This window comes from Podarcis erhardii (assembly GCF_964252035.2).
Source record: "Podarcis erhardii genome assembly, chromosome: 18".
Classification (NCBI taxonomy): Eukaryota; Metazoa; Chordata; class Lepidosauria; order Squamata; family Lacertidae; genus Podarcis; species Podarcis erhardii.
Window position 1 is genome coordinate 4,155,580 of NC_138516.1, and position 24,807 is coordinate 4,180,386.

The window sequence follows — 24,807 nt, forward strand, 5'->3', positions numbered from 1 at the left end:
TTTTAAGTAACACTGGATGAAATGCACTGTTGTTTTTAAACTGAGTTTTCTCCTGCGGCTGAATAGTTGGAAAACATAACATTGGGGGGGGGGAGAGAAAGTGTAAAAAAAATAAAATAAAAGGTAGGGTTTTGCTTTGGTTTTTTTGCAGGGAAGGGGGGAGAAAAGATGGCTTCTTAATTGGCACCACATTTCACTAAAGCTGATTCGGCAGGCCAGATGTTCTCGCTCTGACAGACAGCAGCAACTCCCCCCCCCCCCCCGGCCAAAAGGCCGTTAGAGAGAGTACAACAATAACACCATCCACATTTGCCAGTGCTAATATTTTTGCTGTTGCAGGGTTTTTGCAGAGGAGAAGGGGCTCCGAAATCTGTACTAAAGGAGCAGAAATCTCTTTTTATTAAGCCCTAATTGTTTGCTCCTAATCATCAAGACCCAAACTTGGAAAAATGTACACACACGAACACACAATGCGCTTGCAACTTTCCCCCGCTTTCAATCAGACTGGTTTAAATTCTATAGTGTTTTTAAATCTATCACATGGTTTTTCTTTCTGCGTCCCCCCCCCCCAAATTTCTCCCCTCTCCATTGGCCATCCTTTGTTCATTAAGGATCTAGGAGGGGGTTGAGACAAGGTGGGGGGAAGGGAGGCTGAAAATGGTAAGCGAACATCTCTCCCCCCCTTTAAAAAAATTAGCAAATTCTTGGAAATTTATTTCTACCCACTCTACTGAATTCCCCCTTTTAAGCCAGACAACCCTCGTTTAAATTAGGGGGACGCCGTTTGCCAAAGTTCTGCTGAAGAGTTTATTCTGTGGACTTGAACATTTGGTAAGCAATACACATCAGATAATGAACGGCTGGATTATGTTATTTATTTTTAAAGTGGTGTTGGGTGGGTGGGTGGGTGGGTGGGTGGTAAAGGAGGAAGAGAGATCAGAATCCAGCTTTTAACAGGTTCAGAAAACAACAACTTAGAGAGGATTTCGCCTCCTAAAATTCACTCCTTGTTGTGCACCAGACAAAAGACTGGGAGCCGAGAGAGGGAAGGATATACAGAATACCTCTATAGGGCAATTGTGCGGCTGCTCAGAGTTTTTTTTAAAAACAAACAAACCCAAAAACATCCCCCTCAACACACACACTCATAATAAAACACCCACCCCACCCGCAGTCCTACAGAAAACCATTCCTCTTTAGTAAGTTTTTTATTTTATTTTCAGAACTTTCCTGACCTCGCTCCTAAAACACAACAGATTCTACACGCAATAGGATGAAGAAGGGGGGGACTACGACTCTTTTTCTTCAGTCTCTTGCCCTCCCACCAAAGTCCACCCCCCCTCAAAATAAAACCCCATAGTTAACTTTGCAGAAAGCGCAAGTTGTTTGCTTGAAAGTTAAGAAGCGAAAGCCAAAATAACAGAAATTGGAGAAGCGATATATCTGCCTTATAGCCTGGCCTGCTGAAGAGAGAAACCCACTGAAATTGACAAGAATGGAGAAACGGTTAGTTTCAGTGGTTTCTTCCACTTGGCTTAAAACCCAGAGGTTATATATATATATATGCGCACAGATATGAATTGATGTGTACATGTAGACACACAGAGAGGACATTTCCAGGCTGAAGCCTTCTAAAGGGAAGCGGAAAAGTGCCCAGTTCTCCCCCCAAAAAACGATGCGTTTCAAACCCTCAAAACACTCAAAGCGTAGGAGTTTATCCAAACTGCTGTCTCCAAATGCCAGGAACCAGAACAAAAGGCACAAGTGGTCTTTCCAAAGCAAATGGAAGCGAGAGGATTCAAAAAACGCACACCGTTAATTTAATTTTGTTTTGTTTTTGAGAGCAGGGCTGTGTGGGTTTGGGTGGGCAGGGGGGTGGGAAACGGGTCTGCAAAGAAAATAAAGAAAGCCAACTGGCTCCAATGCCCCCAACCTGGAAAATGGGGGTGTAAGGGGGTGGGCAGAGATCTGTTCCTCCTATGGCTTTTCTCAACTTCCAAAACAAAAGACCCCCTTCGTCAGGGTAGAAATGGTGGAGAAGAGGTGGGTTTTTTTAAAAAAAATGGAGGGGGAAGGAGGGAGGGTAAAAGCTGAGAGCCATTTGCGAGAAACAGGGCAAAAACAGGCAATTTGAGCATCCGTTTGCATCTGGGATTAGGCGAAGAAGCCAAACTATACAGAGATACATTGTTTTAAGTAAATAAAAAAACATTCAGGACTCACCCTGCGAGAAAGCAATTTTCTCCATCAATGCATGGCAGTGTTGTCTGTCCCCTCCTTTAAAGAACCGGGGTGGGGGTGGGGGCGCGTTTAGGAAAAGAGGGGGCTCAGAAGTCCAGCGTCCTGGAGGAGCCCCCCTTTCAGTTAATCCAAACTTGGAAAGTTTTGAGAGCTGGAGAGGGAATGAGAGAGAAGGAGAAGGGACTAGTGGCTCCCCAGCCAGGCTCTGGGCGGTGGGAGGGGCTGGAGGGGGGGCCCCACCAGAGAAGGGAATGGGGAGGAGCCCAGAGAGGAGGAATGAAAGGGGGGGCACAGCGAGAGGAAAGAGAGAGAGAGAGGCCTTTTCACAGCACTCTGTTCTTCCATAGGAGACTTTTAAAAAGTTGCTTGCAAACGTGCATTTCCGGGGAGGGGGGCGAAAGCAAAAGAAACCCACACGGGCAGGTCTCCCAGAATCGCCGAGTCGGAAGGGGACCCTATTAGGTCATCTAGTCCAACCCCCTGCAATGCAGAAATCTCAACATGGCAGACAGACCTCTCCTTATAAAGCTCCAAGGAAGAAGAAGTCTCGCCACGTTTCCTGGGAGTCAGGTCCGCAGTCAAACAGCTCTTACTCACAGAAGGGGCACCCTTAGCCCCAGTTGGTCAGAGGGGAAAGGGTTGCCCTCTGCACATGCCCAGGCACACTCTCGCAGGGCTTTTTGCAGAGGTGAAAACCACCAAACACCACACAAAGCAGCGTCAGGGCACCTTAAGAGTTAGCAAATTCACTGTCCCCCTGCCCCCGCTTTTGTGGCCTATGCAGTCGTGCCATGCAAAACTTTTTGTTGTTTAGTCGTTTAGTCGTGTCCGCCTCTTCGTGACCCCCTGGACCAGAGCACGCCAGGCACTCCTGTCTTCCACTGCCTCCCGCAGTTTGGTCAATCTCATGCTGGTCGCTTCGTGAACACTGTCCCAACATCTTGTCCTCCGTCGTCCCCTTCTCCTTGCGCCCTCCATCTTTCCCAACATCATGGTCTTTTCCAGGGAGTCTTCTCTTCTCATGAGGTGGCCAAAGTCTTGGAGCCTCAGCTTCAGGATCTGTCCTTCCAGTGAGCACTCAGGGCTGATTTCCTTCAGAATGGAGAGGTTTGTTCTTCTTGCAGTCTATGGGACTCTCAAGAGTCTCCTCCAGCACCAGAATTCAAAAGCATCCATTCTTTGGCGATCAGCCTTTTTTATGGTCCAGCTCTCACTTCCATACATCACTACTGGGAAAACCATAGCTTTAACTATACGGACCTTTATTGGCAAGGTGATGTCTCTACTTTTTAAGATGCTGTCTAGGTTTGTTGATGCGAAACTTGCTCTATAACAATTTTGCTCCTATTTTAAGATGCCATCGGACTCTTTCATTGCCTGCTTTTTACGTTGTTTTCCTCCACTCCCCATTTTACCCTCGCAACAACAGCCCTGTGAGGTAGGCTAAGATGAGAGGGGCTGGGCCCCACACCCAGCAAGCTTCACAGCCAAGTGGGGATTCGAACCCTGGTCTCCCAGGTCCTAGCCCAGGCTTCCTCAACCTCGGCCCTCCAGATGTTTTGGGACTACAATTCCCATCATCCCTGGCCACTGGTCCTGCTAGCTAGGGATCATGGGAGTTGTAGGCCAAAAACATCTGGAGGGCTGAGGTTGAGGAAGCCTGGCCTAGCCCAACACACTAACCGCTGGCTCTCGTATGCCCAGAGGGTGTGGAAAACTCACTTCTGATGCCAAGTTCAGAGCTGTTTCCCTCCCAGAGCAGAGAAGCATGGGACATAAAAATCTAAAAATCTAAATCTAAAAAAATTAGATTTAATCGCACATTAAATCTAACGGCCTAAAATATATTTTTGTTGGGGCTTCAGAATTAGATGCAGGAAACCCCAATTTTTTTTATAAAAACAAAAACAAAACAATCACAGCAGCAACAACAACAACAGGCACCTTAGATGCAATTGTGCATCTCTCATCTGGTCAACGCGATGTTCTCCAGATGTTGGGATGGGAACTGTGGTCCAACAACATCTGGGGAGAACCACCCTCTGGTGGCCTGCAGTTTCATGCTAGAACTATGGGTATATTAAGGTTAATAATAATAATAATTTATTATTTATACCCCGCCCATCTGGCTGGGTTTCCCCAGGTTGCAGCATGCAAAATGAGAAGGCCTGTACAGCTTTCAAACTGCCTTAGGGTGGGGTGGGGGACAAAGCTGGACCCCCGCCCTCTAAAGGCAACCCCCCCACCCAGGATAGTGTCTACCTGAAACGAGCAAGACCCAAGTTCGAATCCAGTTGCTGGTTAACGCAAGCTGCACGCCACATCTCTCCACTGAGTCTGCCTCAGAGGGCAATGCGGTGGATCACAATGGAACTATACAAATAGAGTTTTGTTGACTTTTACAAATCCCCACCCCAAAAGAGCTTAAAAGCGCTGCCTGGATCGGTGAAGCCTGGATCGAGCCTTGAGAGAGTTGAGAATCTCTGCAGAGCAAGAAGAGTTACCGTCGATTGAAGAATGGAGGATGAAGTTAATGGACTATGCAGAATTAGATAAACTAACAGGAAGGATTCGAAACCGGCGAGCCCAGAAATTCATGGAAGACTGGAGTAAATTTACAGACTATTTGTAAAGTATTTGTGAAGAACAGACGACGTTTGTAGGGTTGCAAGAAGTTTCGTGAGGAGTATTATTAGAAGTATTGTAAAAATGGACAAGAGGGAGGAAGATTTGTTAAGAGATGTAAAGGCAATATAAAGTTAAGAAATGCATAAGAAGTGGTTAAAAGGGTGGATCATCAGAGGTGCTGATGGAAGTCTAAAAAGATTGCATAAGTGTTAAGTTTGGTGGTACATTTTATAATTTATATGTTAAAATTAATAAAAAAAAAAATTATAAAAAAGAGAATCTCTGCAGTTTTTAACCCAGGAAAGTGAGGGGAAAGTTTGGGGGACACAAATGTTTGTCCCCTCCAGAAACACACACACACACACACATACAGAGAGAGAGAGAGAGAGAGAGAGAGAGAGAGAGAGACATAAAGCTTCAAAGGCAATCTTCTGAAGCGTAGAAGGAATGCTAAGTTTTTCTGCACCACAGCTGTCTGAAGTGGCTAAGATTTCCAAGTTCGCCCCCAAGCCGCATTTTTTCCCAAGGCTGCAGGGGCTGTAGATAAAACACTGGCATTTGTATTTATCCCACGCTCCTTCGATACGCTGTTTGTTGCCATTGCTTTAAATAAAAAACAAAAAACGGATCAAACGGCCTTTTGGAGCAGAATCATCTCATACTTCTAAGCCCTATGATAACGGAAGCAAACCCCGCAGCGTTTAGTAAGCCAAGGGGTTGCCTTGGCCACCTTCTCAGTGTGCGTTTGGTCACCGTCCTCCGCCCGGGCTTAGGGTGGGGTACATAGCTGCTCCCTGCCCCTATAATTTGACCCTCACCAGACCCCTGTAGTGTAGGTCAAACTGTGTGCCAGGCTGCAGATTACCAGAGGCTGAGTGATGCTTCAAACCTGTGTCACCCTGGTCTCTTAACCACTGCACCTCACTGGGCTACGACTCTGGGGTTGCAGCGCTCATCTCGCTTTATTGGCTGAGGGAGCCGGCGTACAGCTTCCGGGTCATGTGGCCAGCAGGACTAAGCTGCTTCTGGCGAACCAGAGCAGCGCACGGAAACATTGTTTACCTTCCCGCCAGAGTGGTACCTATTTATCTACTTGCACTTCGTGCTTTCAACTGCTAGGTTGGCAGGAGCTGGGGTGGAGCAACGGGAGCTCAGCCCGTCGCAGGGATTCGAACCGCCAACCTTCTGATCGGCAAACCCTAGGTTCAAAGCGCAACCCACGTCCTACATGGTCGCAATTGGACCTGCACCAGTCTCAAAACGCACCTGGTGCCTGGGGAATTTCAGGCGCTGGTCTGGAAGGCCACAGATTCCTCCTCCCCCTCTGGGTTCTCAAACTCTTTTCTTTGGGTCACACTTTTGGAACAAAAAATTTGCTCGGGCCACACCAGATTTCTTTATTGGTAAGAAATGCATTAGAAAACAAAGTGAAACAATTCCTAGCAGTGCTTGATTTATAACGTAGAACACAACTGCTTTATGATTGTGGGACACCCGGAAAGTATAAAACAATGCAGAGGAATAATTCCCTAAATGTAATTGTAAACAACAGCTAGGATTGTCCTCCGTTTCCCTTAATGTCCTTGCTCTCATCTTGAAAGGGTATCTATCCGTATTCTGCAAATAAAACATATTACAGTGTACCTCGGGTTACATACGCTTCAGGTTACAGACGCTTCAGATTACGGACTCCGCTAACCCAGAAATAGTATCTCGGGTTAAGAACTTTACCTCAGGATGAGAACAGAAATTGCGCAGCGGCAGAGGGAGGCCCCATTAGCTAAAGTGTTGCCTCAGGTTAAGAACAGTTTCAGGTTAAGAACGGACCTTCGGAACGAATAAAGTACCTAACCAGAGGTACCACAGTACCTTGATGCTATACTATACTACACTGAAATATTTAAATGTTTATTTGCGTGGGCTTGAATCTTCCTGCCACACTTCCCAGTGTGGCACACCTGGAGAGTGGATCTGCTTCAGTGGTGAGCTGAACAGAGCCACCATGTTCAGAGGGGCAGCTTTTTGCTAAAGACAAGGGGTGATGTCTTAACAGTAAAGAGCTGCTTTGACGCTGGAACAAGCTCCCTTGAGAGGTGATCTGCTTCACCGGAGATCTTCAAAGCAGAAGCTGGTATCCCCCTCCTGTTGTGGACACTGTGGCTGCAGGAATTCAGAGCAGGAGACTAGAGGACCTCAAAAGACCCAACACAAAAACACCCTGCCAATAATTTGGTTATTTCTCTGCTAGGAGGTTAGCGGGGGGTCAACGTGTCAGAGACAAAGCAAGTCTGTTTAGCAGTCCAGCGGAAAAAATGATGTTTACAACTGCCCAGGCTCTTGGAGAATACTGGAGTTTCGCACTCCTGTCTCTCCCGGCTGAAGTCACATGTGACGGATCTTCACATTGCCATTTGGGAGTGTGCTGGCTGGGCTCAGATGGAGCCATGCTTTTCTGAACACCTGAAACCACGGGAGGGGAGGGGGCTCTCGTGCCCAGGTGCCAAATGGCTCCTTGAACCAAGGTTAGTCGCCAAAACGGAATGTCTAGTTGCCATTTGGGAGCGGAAAGAAGGCTCAAAAATCTCATTTTCCAAATGACAGGCTGTGATTAAAAATGTAAAGCGACCCCTGACCATTAGGTCCAGTCGTGGCCGACTCTGGTGTTGCTGCGCTCATCTCGCTTTACTGGCCGAGGGAGCCGGCGTACAGCTTCTGGGTCATGTGGCCAGCATGACTAAGCCGCTTCTGGCGAACCAGAGCAGCGCACGGAAACGCTGTTTACCTTCCCACCGGAGCAGTACCTATTTATCCCGCAGTTAAACATCTGGCTAGTTCAGAGGACAACCTTGAGCTAGGTTTAAGAGCTTTGAGGACGTAAAGAAGCAAAGTTACAGGGAGGCTTCACATATACATTGGCCTCTTTTTATCTTTTTTTTTAAAAAAAAATATTTATTACTTTTCCAACCATTTAAACACTACAAAAAAGAACAATACAATACAATACAAAAACACTACATAACACTAACACATTAAACTAACAAAACAAAACAAAAACAATTTAAAACACATCAAATAATTTCAGTATCTTATCTTTCATTCACTTATTTCCGCGACCTCCTCACACCTCCCTTTTTGTATTCCACTTCTGTTAATTGTTTCAGCAATTCCTTTCCATCTTCCTCTGTTTTCAATCCTATAATTATCTTAACACATTCTAACCTTATTATTTCCTTTAATACTCTATTAATCTATTTATACTTAATTCCTTATAACATTTCTACTAAAGCCATATAACTTCATTCCAACATTTTTCTAACATTCATTAATTTTACAATATTTCCGTAAATAATCTTTAAACTTTTTCCAATCTTCTTCCACCGAATCGGCCTCTTTTTATCAATGGGGACGTGGACCATTCATAACATAAGAATATTCTCCACAGCTGTGAGCAGGGCAGTGGGGGAAGTGAAGAAAAGCGACAACAATTAATTATAACGCTGTTCAATGTTCCTGCTCAAGGCTGCACAGAAAAAGCATTTTGGTTCCTGAGATTCATTCCGATTATGCAGATAAAATATAACAAACAGAAATCTACAGGATGTGTGTGAAGACGGTCCAGATCCAATGATCTCCAGGCATGCACTTCCGGGTGGAGGAGATGTCTTCTAGCACCCAGGCATCTTCGCTTGACCACAAATGGAAGGTAACCAGGTGCAAAATGCACCTGGCGAAATTAAAAGACGCCTGCTTCTTGGGAGAAAAGCAATGACAAACCTGGACAGCATCTTAAAAAGCAGAGACATCACCTTGCCAACAAAGGTCCGTATAGTTAAAGCCATGGTTTTCCCAGTAGTGATGTATGGAAGTGAGAGCTGGACCATAAAGAAGGCTGAACGCTGAAGAATGGATGCTTTTGAATTCTGGTGCTGGAGGAGACTCTTGAGAGTCCCATGGACTGCAAGAAGATCAAACCTCTCCATTCTGAAGGAAATCAGCCCTGAGTGCTCACTGGAAGGACAGATCGTGAAGCTGAGGCTCCAAGACTTTGGCCACCTCATGAGAAGAGAAGACTCCCTGGAAAAGACCCTGATGTTGGGAAAGATGGAGAAGGGGACGACAGAGGATGAGATGGTGGGACAGTGTTCTCGAAGCTACCAGCATGAGTTTGACCAAACTGCGGGAGGCAGTGGAAGACAGGAGTGCCTGGCGTGCTCTGGTCCAGGGGGTCACGAAGAGTCGGACACGACTAAACAACAACAACAGTTTCGAAGACTGCATGGCTGGCACTGTGAGAACAGCGGTCCACTGAACCAGATCAAAACTGAGCCAGATTCGCGCCCCAAATGCAGGCCCACACCCGCGGCAACTCAGACGGATGCAGAAAGCACAAGAAAAACCCCATCAGGAAAAAAAGAAGTGCAGCGATATCAAAAGCAGAAACAGCTGATAACAGCCACACACAAAAAGACACACACACACCCCCTGAACAGGAGAAGTCTCGGGGGGCTGTCTGGCTCCAGGAAGATTAGAAACCAGGTTCCAGGCAGATCTCTCTGGGGAGGAGATTCCGCAGCTGGAGCACCACCTAGGGGAAGGTCCCTTCTTTTCACTGTCAACCTCAGATTAGGGAGGCACCCAGGCAGGGATCTCTGTCAGCAGGTCAGAAGATAAGCAGGCGGCGATATGGAAGGAAGCAATCTTCCGGGTCCCAACTTTGAAAGTCGGCAGCTGTGCTTTAGGGAGATCGGAAGCAAGTTTCTAGTCCATGGGTAGGCAAACTAAGGACCGGGGGCCGGATCCGGCCCAACTGCCTTCTCAATCCGGCCCGTGGACGGTCCGGGAATCAGCATGTTTTTACATGAGTAGAATGTGTCCTTTTATTTAAAATGCACCTCTGGGTTATTTGTGGGGCCTGCCTGGTGTTTTTACATGAGTCCGCTTTGTTTAAAAAAAACGCATCTCTGGGTTATTTGTGGGGCATAGGAATTCGTTCTCTCCTCCCCCCAAAAAATATAGTCCGCCCCCCCCACAAGGTCTGTGGGATAGTGGACCGGCCCCCTGATGGAAAAGTTTTCTGACCCCTGTTCTAATCCCCTTGACTCTGAATAAGGACCTGATTTAAAATACAGTGGTGCCCCGCAAGACGAATGCCTCGCAAGACGAAAAACTCGCTAGACGAAAGAGTATTCTGTTTTTGAGGTGCTTCGCAAGACGAATTTCCCTATGGGCTTGCTTCGCAAGACGAAAACGTCTTGCCGCTAAGCCGCTAATAGCCCTTCTTTGCAAGACGAAAAATTCGCTAGACGAAAAAACTCGCAGAACGAATTAATTTCGTCTTGCGAGGCACCACTGTACACTGGAACACAGAAAGCTCATTCAGATTCCTTTTGTGTCTGCGCTTTAAAGTGCCGTATCTGGGGTGGGGGGAGTGGCCCCAGAATCTTCCCTGCGAAAACCTGCTATTTACCGCTGAATTGGAGCAGGCAGCAAGCCACGGAAAACCCGAATTCCTGACAGTGGAAGGGAAAAAGAAGAAAAGGAAGAAGCACTCTGCCATTGGAGCAGGAAAGCGCGGGACACGGATAGGCCCTTATGCCAAGTTAGAGCACTGGTCCATCTAAGCTCAGGATTGCCCACACTGACTGGCAGCAGCTCCCCAGGATTCCTGGCAGGAGCCTCTCCCAAACGTAACTGGAGATGCCAGGGATCAAACATGGGGCATTCTGCATGCAAGGCAGGTGTTCTACCAAGGAGTTACGGCCCTTTCCCTCCCCCCCCCCAAGCTCACTTCTGCCTGCACTGACCGGCAGTGGCTCTCAGAGTTTCAGACAGGGGGTCTTACTTCCTGCCCCCCTCCCTCTCTGGACATGCAGCAGGGGGGCGGGGCGTTGAACCTGGAGCCTTCTGAACACAGAGCAGCTGCTCTGCCACAGAAGTGCCCTTTGATTTGATTTGTGCTTGTAAATGTGCAAAAGATTACTGCAGTGCAGAGGGGCTGAACTAGATGACCGCTGGGGTACCCTCCAATTCTATGCATAGCGGGTGAGATGTGGACCTTGCAAAAGCAGGACAGGTTGATCAGGACAGCTGGTCAAATGGGGTGGGTGAAGAACAGTGTTCGGAATTTCCCAGGCGCACTTTATGAGACTGGCTGGACCCCTCTAGCTTTCTTAAGCAGGCAAGCATTTATTTATCGCGTTTATCTCCCACCATTTTCTTCAAGGACTCCACCAGGGTTCACGCTCTGAGAGTGTTTCTTTAAAATATAAAGTGAAATGAAACGATGATCATCATCATCATCAATATCCCATCACAAAAGGCGCCTAGACACTCCATTGTGGCGACCGTGACCCAGAGGGTTAAACCACAAAGCCTAGGACTTGCCGATCTGAAGGTCGGCGGTTCGAATCCCTGCGATGGGGTGAGCTCCTGTTGCTCGGTCCCAGCTCCTGCCAACCTAGCAGTTCGAAAGCACATCAAAGTGCAAGTAGATAAATAGGTACCGCTCCGGCGGGAAGGTAAAGAGCGTTTCCGTGTGCTGCTCTGGTTCGCCAGAAGCGTCTTGGTCATGCTGGTCACATGACCCGGAAGCTGTCTGCGGACAAACGCCGGCTCCCTCGGCCAATAAAGCGAGATGAGCGCCGCAACCCCAGAGTCGGCCCCGACTGGACCTAATGGTCAGGGGTCCCTTTGCCTTTACCTTAACACTTAGTCCAGGGCTCAGCAAACTTTTTCAGCAGGGGGCCAGTCCATTGTCCCTCAGACCTTGTGGGGGGCCGGATTATATTTTGGAAAAAATAAGCGAACGAATTCCTATGCCCCACAAATAAACCAGAGATGCATTTTAGATAAAAGGGCACATTCTACTCATGTAAAAACACGCTGATTCCCGGACCGTCCACGGGCCGGATTTAGAAGGCAATTGGGCCAGATCCGGCCCCCAGGCCTTAGTTTGCCTACCCATGCCTTAGTCCCTTAAAGACAGAGCCCAGCAAACCAAAGCGCGCACAAGACAGCAAGAGAGAGAGACAGACAGACAGACTGACAGACAGGAGAGGGATGCCCCTCCACGCCCAGCCAGCGGCCCGAGAGCCCCACTCCCACGCAGGCAACATCAACCCAGCTATTTATTCCTGGTGCCCCCTTAAGTCACACAATCTGTTTCTCTAATGCAGTGAATCCAGGCAAGGAGCTGGGCTGATTCCCACCTCGCTGAAGCCAGATTAAAAGCAGATGATCCCAGCTTTGCTGCAACCTCATTCCAGGGGAGGGTCGGAGGTTACGCAAGAAAGAGGAGGGGAGGGGGTCCAGGGCAGCGGGGGACGAACAACCATGATCCTGGGGAACCTTTTCGGGAATATCTCCGTTTGGATCGTTTTGTGTACCCCACCTTACTCAAAAAGAGAGAGGAAACTCTTGCTTTCCAATCCTCTCACTTAAGTCTGCCCGACTAGCTCTGCCAGCTCCCCGCAACCTGGCGCCCTACAGAACTACAGTTCCCAACAGCATGAACTACATTTCCCAAAGGAAAATGGTGGCGCATGGCAGCAGCTTGTGGGGTGTTGGTAGGAAGGCTGGCCACCCCCTGCTTGAAAAGAACGGCAGAGTGCTCAGAAACACATGGTGCTTGCAGCACTTTGCTCCCTGGCAGATGCCCAGGTCCACAAACATTTCTGCATCGCCGTCCTAACCACACACACACACAATTACTTTATTTTTCGCTCTACAAGACGCACCAGACCACAAGACGCACCTCGTTTTTGGAGGAGGAAAACAAGAAAAAAATATTCTGAATCTCAGAAGCCAGAACAGCAAGAGGGATCGCTGCGCAGTGAAAGCAGCAATCCCTCTTGCTGTTCTGGCTTCTGGGACAGCTGTGCAGCCTGCATTCGTTCCATAAGACGCACACACATTTCCCCTTACTTTTTAGGAGGGAAAAAGTGAGTCTTATAGAGCAAAAAATACGGTATATTCTCTTTCAAGCATCCCAAACATTATGAGCAGAGAAAGCTGTCCTACACAGGTCGTTCTGGCCCATCAAACCCACTGCTGCATGCACTGACTGGCAACATCTGTCCAGACCATGGGCTGATCTAGGTCAGTACGGTCTTCTCTGACAGGTAACAGCACTCTAGATTTTAAGGCAGGGCTCTCTCCCAGTCCTACGTGGAGATTCCCCTTGGGGGGCAGAACCCAGAACCTATTGACTCCAGGCAAGTTCTCGGCCAGTAAGCTTTTGACCTTCCCTTAAAAAAAAAAAATGCAGGACTCCAGTGCTCTTTTTTGTGTGACTAAAGGACAGGTTGGAACAGGAGCATAAAAAGGTGTCTTATACAGAGACAGGTTCCTGGCCTATCTAGATCAGTATTGCCAGTGCAGGCTGGCAGGAGCTCTCCAGGGTTTCGGACAGTCTCTCCCTTAATAATACAGCAAGTTTCTAGTTCTCATGGGTCTGAACGAAGGTGCATTGCAGTAATCCAGCCTGCAGGCCACCAATGCATTGAGTTAAAGAGACTAGGCTGTCTACCAGCTCCATTTGGTACGCAGGATGAGACCCTCCCTGCCCGCAAACTGTCTCGCCAGAGTGGTGCATGCTCTAGTTATCTCCCGCTTGGACTACTGCAATGCGCTCTATGTGGGGCTACCTTTGAAGGTGACTCAAACTGAAATGAATCCAGAATGCGGCAGCTAGACTGGTGACTGGGAGCGGCCGCCAGGGCCATGTAACACCGGTCCTGAGAGATCTGCATTGGCTCCCAGGATGTTTCCAAGCACAATTCAAAGTGTTGGTGCTGACCTTGAAAGCCCTAAACGGCTTCAGCCCAGTATACCTGAAGGAGCGTCTCCACCTCCATCGTTCAGTCCGGACACTGAGGTCCAGCTCCGAGGGCCTTCTGGCAGTTCCCTCATTGCGTGAAGTGAGGTTACAGGGAACCAGACAGAGGGCCTTTTCGGTGGTGGCGCCCGCCCTAGGGAACGCCCTCCCTTCAGATGTGAAGGAAATAGGCAGCTATCTTCTTTTTAAAAGACATCTGAAGGCAGCCCTGTTTAGGGAAATTTTTAATATTTAATGCTGTATTGTTTTTAACACTTGATTGGGAGCCGCCCAGAGTGGCTGGGGTATAAATAATATATTATTATTATTATTATTATTATTATTATTATTATTATTGACTGTCCCGGTCCACAAACAGCTGTGGCTTTTTTTACCAGGCAAAGCTGGCGTTTTCCAGCCAGTGGCATATTCTAAATATTTCCACAGTGTGTTGCAATAATCGAATCTAGCTGCTAATGAAAGAAATCTGACTTTACGAAAATGGGTTTCTACACACCCTAACTGCGGCCAAAAGGGTTGCATTGATGAACTGGAAGAATAAAGACAAGGTCCTCTTTCGACGCGATTCCCTTTAATCAATGGATTGACAGCCTGGGAACACTTGCAACGTACGAACCGAATGCCTACGGACGTAGACTTTGTTTGGACAAATATATTGATATCTGGAAAAAGGTTTATGCAGAATGTAGTGAGTTATTAGTAACCATATATTATTAGGATAATAATATCACTTATATCTATATAATAATCTATAGCAACGAAATCGACTTTACTAAATGCATTCCACTATCTCTTTCCCCCTCTTTTTCCAGGTTCTTCTCTCTTTTCCTTTTATCACAGTATTCCTTTATAAATGGAAATCTTTCAGTAAAACATCAATGAGAATATCAAAAGATATGGTACTCTTTAATCAATGGACTGAAGACATGACAGAACTCACAACATGCTTATAGGCGCAGACTTCGTCTGGATAAATATATTGACACTTGGTTATCAATAAACATATAATAATGTGTGGAAGTTTGGTGTGCTACAGTATATCTCTTATTTATTTTTACGTATTCCACTTTTCATTCTGTTTTTTTCTTTGCACCTTTTCCCTTTCATTTTATTTTGCACAACTAAAATTTTATTAAGTGGTACCTCGGGTGTCCGTTCAACTTCCAAAACGTTCAGAAACCAAAGCGCTGCTCTGGTTCACCAGAAGCGGCTTAGTCATGCTAGCCACATGACCCGGAAGCTGTACGCCGGCTCCCTCGGCCAGTAAAGTGAGATGAGCGCCGCAACCCCAGAGCCGGCCACGACTGGACCTAACGGTCAGGCGTCCCTTTACCTTTATGCAGCGGCATAGCGTGGGTTGTCAGCACCCGGGGCAAGGCAAGTAATTTGCACCCCCTAACCCGGGGCAAGGCAAGTAATTTGCGCCCCTAACCCCTAACCTGCCGCCGCCGCCAGCTTCTTCTTGCTGCTGCCTGGGCTGGGGTATTTACGGTAAGGTAGCTACGACGGCGGCGGCGGATCCGTGTCAGGTGATCTGAGGCGAGTTGCTGCTTGCGCTGCCGCCCAAACGACGCCGCTTGCCCGGAAGAGGAGGAGGGCAGAGAGGCGAGGAAAATGCAACATGGCCCAGCAGCTGCAGCGGCGGCGGCAGCGGCGGGGCTGTGAGGAGGGCCTGCCTGGCGCGTCCTCTGCGGCCCTGACGCGCGGGGACCGCGGCGAGCGCTGAGAGCCGCTGCCTGCCGGACGCCTTCAGCCCGGACACGCGCACGATTCTCGGTTCCGCGAGACATGGGGCTCTGCTACAGCCTGCGCCCGAGGCTCTTCGGCGACTCCGGAGGCGGCGAGCACCCCCCCCCCCAGATGTTGCGCCTGGTGCGGCCGGCCCCCCTGCACCCCCCACGCTACGCCACTGCCTTTATGAATTCCCTTGATCTGGACACTATAAAGTGGACCCTCGGGTAATGTAACTTTCGGATTGTGAACGCGGCAAACCCGGAACTCTGCGGCGCTGCGCACATGCGCAGAACAGGCTCCTCCGGTTACGCAGATTTTGGGATACAGACGGGCCTCCGAAATGGATCCCGTTCGTAACCGGAGGTACCACTGTACTTCTGTTGATGCAGCCTAGAATAGCATTAGCTTTTTTGCTGCTGCATCAGACTGTGGGCTCATGTTCAGCTTGTGGTCCACCAAGACCCCTAGATCCTTTTCACAGGTACTGCTAGCAAGCCAGGTGTCCCCCATCCTATATTTTTTTCAGCTGCTTCTAAGTGCAGAACCTTCCATTTGTCCCTACTGAAATTCATTTTGTTAGCTTGGGCCCAGTTGTCCAATCTTTGAAAGTCATCTTGAATCCCGATTCTGTCTCCTGTGACATTAGCTGCCCTGTGGTGATGTCAGGTGACTGGCTGGTGGGTCGTCCTCACCTACCTGTCAAAGGTTTCATTGAAATCTCTGTTAAAACAGAGCTTTCCCACCCCCCCACCCCTTTCTGCAAAGGAGCTCGCTTTAAGCTCCTTGACCTCCCTTTGTAGACATATGGGTCACTGCCCCACGCTTGATGTTCACATACGATATCCCGTGTGGGGCAGGTGCAGGGCACAGTTTGCAAGGAATACCTCGCGGGCTGAACTGGGGACCCCAATTTGGCCCCAGGCCATACCCACTGTAGCTGTACCTGGCACTGAGGGAGGGGAGCTGGACTGCATGACCTCTGGAGATCCCTCTCTGAGCATCCGAGCGGCAGGCAGAACCGTTAAAAGCACCAGGAAACCCACTGTACTTTCAACCCCCTGCACTTGCGCTTATCTCCATTTTTTTAAATTAAGCCGAGCGCGTTATTAGGCTTACATTACTTGCATAAAGGTTCATCAGATCCGTTTATCTCAGCAATCGAGCCCAAGTTATGAAATTTATTAAGACTTTTTTCTTCGCTACTATACCGGGGGGGGGGGGAGTAGGATATAATTAATTCCCCAGGAAGAAAGCTTTAAAAAACTTTTTCTTAGCAAAAAAAAAAAACTTTTTATAAAAGTTATTTCTCTTCCCCACCTATTTCTTTGAGACCTTTTAAATTGGATCCCCCCCATTCTGAATGCCGAGAATCAGACAGACATCCTCTGTGGAATTTTTACACGGTGTGAAAGCTGGAAATTGTCCAGAGGAGGGGAATCAGGATTATCAAGGGTCTGGAAACTAAGCCATATGAGGAACAGTTGAAGGAGCTGGGTATGTTCAGCCAGCTAAAGAGGAGACAGAGGAGATATGAAAGCCATCTTCAAATATCTAAAGGGCTGTCACATGGAAGATGGAACAAAGCTTTTTTCCTCTCCTGCTCCGGAGGGCAGGACCCAAACTAATGGACACGAAAGGAGATTCCCGGCTCAACATCAGGAAGAACTTTCTGACAAGAAGAGCAGTTCCAAAATGGTGGACCTTCATGGGAGCTTTTAAAGCAGATGTTTTAGTTGAGATTCCTGCATTGCAGAGGGTTAGACTATCAGGCATGTCCAAACTTGGCCCTCCAGCTGTTTTGGGACTACAACCCCCACCATCCCTAGCTAACAGGACCAGTGGTCAGGGATGATGGGAATTGTAGTCCCAGAACATCTGGAGGGCCAAGTTTGGCCATGCCTGGCACTAGTTGATCCTTAGAACCCTATACAACTCTAAGATTTCCAACTATTGGCTAATTTGAGGCACCAGACAAACACCTTCCTCATCTAGGGCTTTGACCCCTTTGGATAAATTCATAGCCCCACCTAAGTTGTCCCACCTGCAGATGTCAGCAGACTCCCTTTCTCACAAATGCAAGGGCACCTGGTTCAGGTGCTGAGCTTGCCCAATTCTAGTCAGTAGGAATTTGAAAGCGGACAGTTTTGAGAACGGGTATTTTTTCGTCAGAGGGGTGGGCAACAGGTGCTGATTAGGTACGGATTAAGAGGAAACCGTGGAAGTTCGAAGCCCCTCTGGGATTTCCTGTGAAAGCTTTTTCCCCTGATTCTAGATGTTTAACCTGGTTTTCTACCAAACTAAAAGCCAAAAACTCCTCCGAGAATTATGCCCTTTTGCTTAATAACCTTAAACCAGGCCTACATGTAACCGAGGCTTTTTAAGCCTCAAGCTACCCTGTAGGGACGCGGGTGGCACTGTGGGTTAAACCACAGAGCCTAGGACTTGCTGATCAGAAGGTTGGCGGTTCGAATCCCCGCAATAATGGGATGAGCTCCCGTTGCTCAGTCCCTGCTCCTGCCCACCTAGCAGTTCGAAAGCACGTCAAAGTGCAAGTAGATAAATAGGTACCACTCCAGCGGGAAGGTAAACGGCGTTTCTGTGCACTGCTCTGGTTCGCCAGAAGCGGCTTAGTCATTCTGGCCACATGACCCAGAAGCTGTACGCCAGCTCCCTCGGCCAATAAAGCGAGATGAGCGCCGCAACCCCAGAGTCGGCCATGACTAGACCTAATGGTCAGGGGTCCCTTTACCTTTTTACCCTGTAGTTTTAAGTTGTAACCTAGCACTCTACCTTCGGAAAAACCAAACTACTTTTCAACTGGTTGTGAACCGAACTGAAAGCTGAAAGACCTGCCCTGAGCTTTTATGCAGCTCCTTTTAACCTAAAAAAAACATGCCTTGAGGCTTATGGAGAGCCTGAGCTAAAAGCCAACCCTTTATATTCCAAACTGACTTTCCCAAAAGCTGTATCAAGCACTATATATTGAACCCTATATTCCCGTGGGGTGAACCCCTTTCCAAAAATGGGATTTCAACTAGGTTTCTGTGGAATCTAGATAGCTACAGGCTTCTTTCTTTTTCCCCCCAAAAAAGAGAGGCAGAAAAACCACTCATAATGATAGGCCTCTACATTTGGTTTTCAAATTAGTAATTATGCTGGGAAAACCATCATCTGAAAAGAAGAGGGAGGAAGGGGGGGGGGGACTCAGCACTGAAAACTATTCCCCAGCAGTGCCTGTTATCTGAACACTTATTTAAATTTAATAAAACCTGCTACCAGAGCAGCAAAACAAAAACACGCACACACACACACACACACACAATGGTTAAGCGTTGAAGCATGTTTATTTAATACGCTCCTCTCCCCTTGCCAGAAAAGGCCCAGTGCCATTGCTGGCAGCCCCACACATACAATGTCCCAGAGTTTATCTGCCCCCAGACAGAAAATGTTCAGCCAAGCAAGTACACAGCTCTAGAGGGTCTTTCTTTAGGGGTGGGGGACAATTTGCTGGCTCCCCTAAGAGCTGGGCCCAGGTCCCTTTAGGTCAAGGCACCAGCAGCCCCCCCACCCCAACCTGATGAAGATGCTTAACAAATGCTGCCACCCCTGGGGAAGTTTCCTGATTGGCTCCTGCCCAGACTCTTCCCGATTGGCTGCCAGCCCTATATAAACAGGCAGGTCAGCCCAGAGTCCCGGACATTTTGTCCACGGCCGGCTGCCAAGAGACTCGCCGCTGGGTCCCGCTCAGTCCTTTCCCCTGGAATAAAAGCCATCGCCGACGTCATCTGCTAAAAGCCCTCTCTGCAAAAAGAGAGAGGACCGCTCGCCCAATCCATATTACGGATGATGCGAAGATGCACACCCTAAGGGCCGGTTTGCACCAGCGACAAACCGAAGGAACTACAGGCCAAATTTGGGGGGGGGGCTGGTGGTGGTGGAAGGACCAGTGTCAAAGCCAGATCTCCAGCAAACTGATTTGAAAGTGGCAAAATGGCCGCAAACTAAGCATTGCTCGTGTGGCACTTGTCAGGGGTGGCTGGGAGGTAATAACTCGCACAGGGTCAGGGAAGTTAGTTCTTTATTCAAAGAAACAAGCAGCTCAGGAAGCCAAGCCTAGTGAGTGCAGCAACTCTTCCTGGTAGGTCTTGCCGCAATGAGGCAGCTATGGGGACTGAGGGTCTCCCCACAGCTGCCTAAGTCTCCTCTTCTCCAGTGCTTTCCCCCAAGCAATCTGAGATGGCGCCTTCACGCAGCCAACCTCTCCACCGCCCTTTTCACGCCTTGCCTGGTTCTGGGAGATCAGGGGAGCTTGTCGCAGCAGGAGGGGGAGACACCCTTGCCTCTTCACTAGCTGGGCTCATCTCTGAGGTCTGAGGGACAGTGGACCGGCCCCCTGATGAAAAAGTCTGCTGACCCCTGGAGGTTAGCAGATGGCAGCTATTTATTAAACCATTCACTCCAATTTGTGTTACAGGGAAGTTACTCTACATCAGCAGAAATCTTGTGTGCAGATCAAGGGAAGTCATTTTGTTGTTGTTTAGTCGTTTAGTCGAGTCCGACTCTTCGTGACCCCCTGGACCAGAGCATGCCAGGCCCTCCTGTCTTCCATTGCCTCCCGCAGTTTGGTCAGACTCATGTTTGTAGCGTCGAGAACACCGTCCCACCATCTCGTCCTATGTCACCCCATTCTCCTTGTGCCCTCCATCTTTCCCCACATCAGGGTCTTTTCCAGGGAGTCTTCTCTTCTCATGAGGTGGCCAAAGTCTTGGAACCTCAGCTTCAGGATCTGTCCTTCCAGTGAGCATTCAGGGCTGATTTCCTTCAGAATGGAGAGGTTGGATCTTCTTGCAGTCCGTGGGACTCTCAAGAGTCTCCTCCAGCACCAGAATTCAAAAGCATCAATTCTTTGGCCATCAGCCTTCTTTATGGTCCAGCTCTCACTTCCATACATCACTACTGGGAAAACCATGGGAAGTCATAGTCCCTCTCTATTCTAACTTTGGAGAGACCCCCAACTGGAGTCCTACGCCCAGTTCTGGGCCGCACAATTTAAGAAAGAAGTTGACAAGCTGGAAGGTGTGCAGAGGAGGGCAACCAAGATGGTGAAGGGTCCGGAAACCAAGCCTGATGAGGAAGGTTTGAAGGAGCTGTGTGTGTTTTGTTTGGAGAAGATAGAAAGGTTATAGGAGAGCCAACTTCAAATATTTAAAGCAGGGGTCAGCAACCTAAGGTCCGTGGGCCACAAGCGGCACACAGGGGTCATTTAACCAGCCCACAAAACACCACATGGATTCAAATGACAAGAAAGAAGATTCTGGTTCAACATTTCTGATTGGTAAGAGCTGTTTGACGGTGGAACGGACACCCATGGAAGATGGTGAACTCTCCTTTCTTGGAATCTTTTAAACAGAGGTTGGGTGGCCATCTCTCATGGATGCTTAAGCTGTGATTCCTGCATCGCAAGGGGTTGGGCTAGATGACCCCCGGGACCCCTTCCACCCCGACAAGCTTATGACGCTGCACCAAAGCGTTAAGCCCACACTTTCCTTACTGCAAAACTAAGACACCCGACTTTTAGAAGGGAGCGCATTTGTGGCGGAAGACCTACCGAAAGCCAGCTTTTCACTGCGCAGCCCTGAATTTGCCGTTATGCAATTGAAACGAGCCCAGCCAAGGTCTGGGATGCGTGTTTTTGTGAGTGGTCCGAGAAAGGAAAAGCAAAAAAGAAAAAAGCAACAGAGATTGCTTCAGATGCCTCTCTCCACACGCAGAGGCACACAGCAAATTAAGTCCAGCTCTCCGCTCACGCCTGGTGTGAGTAACCGCAGCTGGTGCTTTTCAGAGCAGCGAAACGACTTCTCTGCTCTCTTCTCCAGCAGAACTTCAGGGTCCCCAGCCCCCCCTCCTTCCGCACAGCAAAGCACGCTTCTAGCTAAAGCTGCGAAGATAACTGGCCGATAGTATCTGGCCTCTGTGGGGTTTGCCTCAGGGTGGGGTTCCCGTCTCCCCTCGGAGCAGCTGAAATAGGAAACCAAGTGCCTGGAGAATTGCCGGCGAGCCTGACGCAACAGCCCTTTCCCCCCTCGCAGGCCCAGGCGAGCAAAAAACAGGATTAATTAGTCCTCAGGAGGAGCGGCGGGCAGCACTCATTAAGGTCCCTGGCTCGGCTTCCATGAGGCATCTCACTCTTTGGGGCGACAAAAGGGATTTTTCTTTCAGCGCCGCCGCTGCAAAATTGCGGACGAGCGCCGAGGCAGCCTCCCAGTTGTCGGGTCTCGCAACTCCACCATGCAAGCGGGCAGCCTCGCTTCCTAGAACGGGGGTCCCATTCCCCACCTCAGAAGGCTAGTGTGCGTTTTAAGAAGAGAACCCTCAAGGTTGGTAGGCCTTTGCTGAGAAGCGGGTGTGAGCAACACCTGGAGAAACCTCAGAAAATAAGAAAGGGGAGTCATTTTGAGGGTCTTCAATCCAGGGGGCCAACTGGTGTGTATGTGTGTGCCTCCACTTAACAGAACGGCCCACTCAAAATACAGTCACGCCTCATGTTACGTTTGCTTCAGGCTGAACGTTTTAAGTTTGCGTCCCGCGGCGACCCGGAAGTACCAGAAACAGTTACTTCCGGGTTTTGCCGCTCGCGCATGCGCAGACGTGCAAAACGACATCGCGTGCATGCGCAGAAGCGGCGAATCGCGACCCGCGCAGACGCGGGTTGCGTTCTGCTCATGTTGCGAACAGGCCTCCGGAATGGATCCCGTTCACAATCAGAGGTAAAAATGTACAGTGGTGCCCCGCAAGACGAACGCCTCGCAAGACGGAAAACCCGCTAGACGAAAGGGTTTTCCGTTTTGGAGGCGCTTCGCAAAACGAATTTCCCTATGGGCTTGCTTCGCAAGAGGAAAATGTCTTGCGAGTTCCTGCGGGGTTTTTTCCCTCCCCCCCCCTTTTCCTAAGCCCTAAGTCGCTTATCAGCTGATCCACTAAAAGCCGCTAAACCGCTAATAGTGCTAAGCTGCTAAGCTGTCAATGAGCTTGCTTCGCAAGACGAAAAAACCGCTATACAAAGAGCCTCACGGAACGGATTAATTTCGTCTTGCGAGGCACCACTGTACTTTTTAAAAAGCGCACAGGCCAATCATATTTGACTTGCCAAGCTGGTTACACTGGTTTGAGTTGCCTGTGTTGAATCAAAGGCGTGTAGGGTTATGTATTTATAATTGGATATTGGCCCCAACCTTCCTCCCCAAGATGCCCAATGCAGCAATCGAATAGACAAATTATTATTACGGTCAGACCTTGGAAGCTGAACGGAATGCAATTCAACTTCCAAAACATTAGAAAACCAAAGCACGGCCTCTGATTGGCTGCAGGAAGCTCTTGCAGCCAATCGGAAGCCCCAGAAGCCCTGTCCGACATTCAGCTTCCAAAAATAGTTCGCAAACCGAAACAACTCACTTCTGGGTTTGCGGCGTTCGGGAGCCGAAATGTTTGGGAACTATGCTGTTCCGACTTCCAAGGTACGACTGTATTATTATTAATTGCTTTTTCACCAAGGCAACTCAAAGCAACTTACAGTACAGTGGTACCTCAGGTTACATACGCTTCAGGTTACAGACTCCGCTAACCCAGAAATACTGCTTCAGGTTAAGAACTTTGCTTCAGGATGAGAACAGAAATCGTGCTCCGGCGGCACGGCGGCAGCAGGAGGCCCCATTAGCTAAAGTGGTGCTTCAGGTTAAGAACAGTCTTAGGTTAAGAACGGACCTCCGGAACGAATTAAGTACTTAACCTGAGGTACCACTGTATAAGCAAAGACATACGTTAAAACCAGCGTAAAAAAGAGAAACAAAACCTAGAAAGACAAAACCTGTTTTTTAAAAGTGCAAGATTAAAGCATTCCACCCACTTTGGTTAGGAAAAAACAAACAAGGCAAAAGCCATGCTAAAAACTTGTGTATCCGAGTCTCTAACACTGCCAGCAATAGCCAACTCAGATGGCTTTAAAAGAGAATTAGACAATCTAACGAGCAAGTTTCGCATTGACAAACCTAGACAGCATCTTAAAAAGGAGAGACATCACCTTGCCAACAAAGGTCCGTATAGTTAAAGCCATGGTTTTCTCAGTAGTGATGTATGGAAGTGAGAGCTGGACCATAAAGAAGGCTGATCGCCGAAGAATGGATGCTTTTGAATTCTGGTGCTGGAGGAGACTCTTGAGAGTCCCATGGACTGCAAGAAGATCCAACCTCTCCATTCTGAAGGAAATCAGCCCTGAGTGCTCACGGGAAGGACAGATCCCGAAGCTGAGGCTCCAAGACTTTGGCCACCTCATGAGAAGAGAAGACTCCCTGGAAAAGACCCTGATGTTGGGAAAGATGGAGGGCACAAGGAGAAGGGGACGACAGAGGACGAGATGGTGGGACAGTGTTCTTGAAGGAGGCAGTGGAAGACAGAAGTGCCTGGCGTGCTCTGGTCCAGGGGGTCACGAAGAGGCGGACACGACTAAACGACTAAACAACAACAACAGAGGAGGGGAGGGCTGCCGATGGCTACCAGTCACAAATGGCTAGTAGGAAGCAGGAATGCTTATGAAGGCCAGTTGCTGGCAACCCCACAAGAAATGGGAGTCCTCTTGTGGCGAAATCCCACAGGCATCTGGCTGGCCACTGTTGGCTAGATGGAGCGTTGGCTCCTTCTTCTCACGTTCTTCTTGTTTTGCTAAATTCCATCTTCTTCCCGCAGCCAAGCGGAGCAGGGGGAGGGAGCCAACTTCTGCGAGCCTCAGCTCCCCCCCCCCAAAAAAAACCAACCCCTCACTTACTCCAGGCCCCATAGTGACAGATGCCAGAGACCTACGAAATGTCTGGATTGTATACAAGAACCATCCGAAGGAGGCCGGCTCCGTCCTCTCCCTTCCTCACGCTCCGCATTCCTGGAGGCTTTGCTCCCTCCCACCCCTATGTCCCCACACTGCTCTGGGGAAGGGGAGGGGGGCTCAGCCGAGATGGGGGGGGCTCCCTGCCTGCCTCAGAGTCCTTAGGAAACTGGGCCAGTTGCCTCTCGGAAGAAGAATATGGCGGAAGAATCCACTCGTCAATTTCCCTCTTCCATTTCCTTCCGTCTCCAGTGTGTGTGTGTGTGCATATATATATGGTTTGTTTCTTAAAAGCATCAATCCTGAACCTCGTTCCCGTTTCCCCCCAGGGGGCTTGCAAACGCATCGGCTCTCTCTCTGCCGGAAGGGAGCCCAGAGATACTCGCCTGCCCATCCACTCCCAGCCTGCTTCCCTTCCACCCCCATCTCCCAATTACGCACAACGCAGGCTTCCCTCCTCTTCGTTTTTTGGTTTTTTTTACCTCCCCTTGGGGTT

At 48.9% G+C, this 24,807-nt stretch overlaps 1 protein-coding gene across 12 annotated transcripts in view; it reads right to left on the reverse strand.

The window, feature by feature from the left end:
• Nucleotides 1-24,807, reverse strand: part of PTPRS (protein tyrosine phosphatase receptor type S) — a 309,039-nt gene that overhangs the window by 253,256 nt on the left and 30,976 nt on the right. For 4 of the 12 annotated variants that reach the window (XM_081845991.1, XM_081845989.1, XM_081845990.1 and 1 more), the window contains exon 1: nt 2,224-2,423. The exons of 1 other annotated variant lie outside the window; for it this stretch is intronic. The gene's annotated coding sequence lies outside the window, so the exon portion shown is untranslated. Of the gene's footprint in view, nt 1-2,223; nt 2,425-24,807 lie in introns of those variants that run through there. 7 more of the 12 variants (XM_081845985.1, XM_081845983.1, XM_081845984.1 and 4 more) reach the window with 3 other exon arrangements.